Source organism: Lagenorhynchus albirostris, chromosome X, assembly GCF_949774975.1.
Source record: "Lagenorhynchus albirostris chromosome X, mLagAlb1.1, whole genome shotgun sequence".
Classification (NCBI taxonomy): Eukaryota; Metazoa; Chordata; class Mammalia; order Artiodactyla; family Delphinidae; genus Lagenorhynchus; species Lagenorhynchus albirostris.
The window spans coordinates 109396226-109397544 of NC_083116.1; positions in this window are offsets into that span (position 1 = coordinate 109396226).

The window sequence follows — 1319 nt, forward strand, 5'->3', positions numbered from 1 at the left end:
AAATATAGATCAATGCGACAGGATAGAAAGCCCAGAGATAAAGCCACACGCCTATGCTCAACTAATCTCTGACAAAGGGGGCACGGATACACAATGGAGAAGAGACTGTCTCTTGAATACGTGGTGCTGGGGAAACTGGACAGAGACATGTAAAACAATAAGATTAGAACCCTCCCAAACACCGTACACAAAAATTAAGTGAAAATGGAACAGAGACCCAAACTTAAGTCTGGACACTCTAAAACTCGTAGAGGAAAACCTAGGAAGAACGTCGTTGGACATAAAACACAAGAAGATCTTTTGTAATCCTCCTGCTAGAGTCCTGGAAATAAAACCAGAAATATACAAGTGGGACCTCAGTAACCTTAAAAGATTTTGCTAAGCACAGGAAACTATGAGAAAGAAGAACACACAACCCACAGAATGGGAAGAATATTTACATACAAATCAGCGGTCTGAGGATCAATCTCAAAAATATGTAAACAGCACATGCTGCTTGATATTTAAAACACCAACAACCCAATCTAAAAATGGGCAGAAGTCCTAAGCAGACTATTCTCCACGGAAGACATACAGGTGGCCAACAAGCAGATAAAAACCTGCTCAACATCACTAATTATTATAGAGATGCACATCAAAACTACACTGAGGTATCACCTCACACCATTTAGAAGGGTCACCATCAGAAAATCAACAAAAAAAACTGCTGGGCACGGTGTGGAGAAAAGAGAACACACTTGCACTCTTGGTGGGAGTGTAAATTGATAGAGCCACTAGGGAGGGAAGCAAGGAGATTCCTTGAAACACTGAAAATAGAAATAACATATGACTCAGCCATCGCACACCAGGGCATAAGCCCAGAGAAGAGCATAATTCTAAAAGGCACAGGCACCCCAATGTTCAGTGCAGCACTATTTCCAACAGCCAGGTCATGGAAACAACTTAAATGGCCAGCCAAAGACGAATGGATAAAGAAGATGTGGTACCTATATACCGTGGAATATTATACAGCCACGAAAAGGAACTATGTTGGTTCATTTGTACAGGCGTGCATAGATCTAGACACTGTCATACAGAGTGAAGTCAGTCAGAAAGAGAAAATCGGATATCGTATATAAAAGCACATATATTCAACCTAGAGAAACGGTACAGATGAACCAGTGTACAGGACAGAATTGATACACAGATGTGGAGCAGTAACGTATGGCCACCAAGGGGGGAAAGTGGCGGGGTTGGTGGTGGCTGTGTGATGAATTCGGAGAGTGGGATTGACATATATACAGTAATATGTATAAGATGGATAACTAATAAGAACCTGC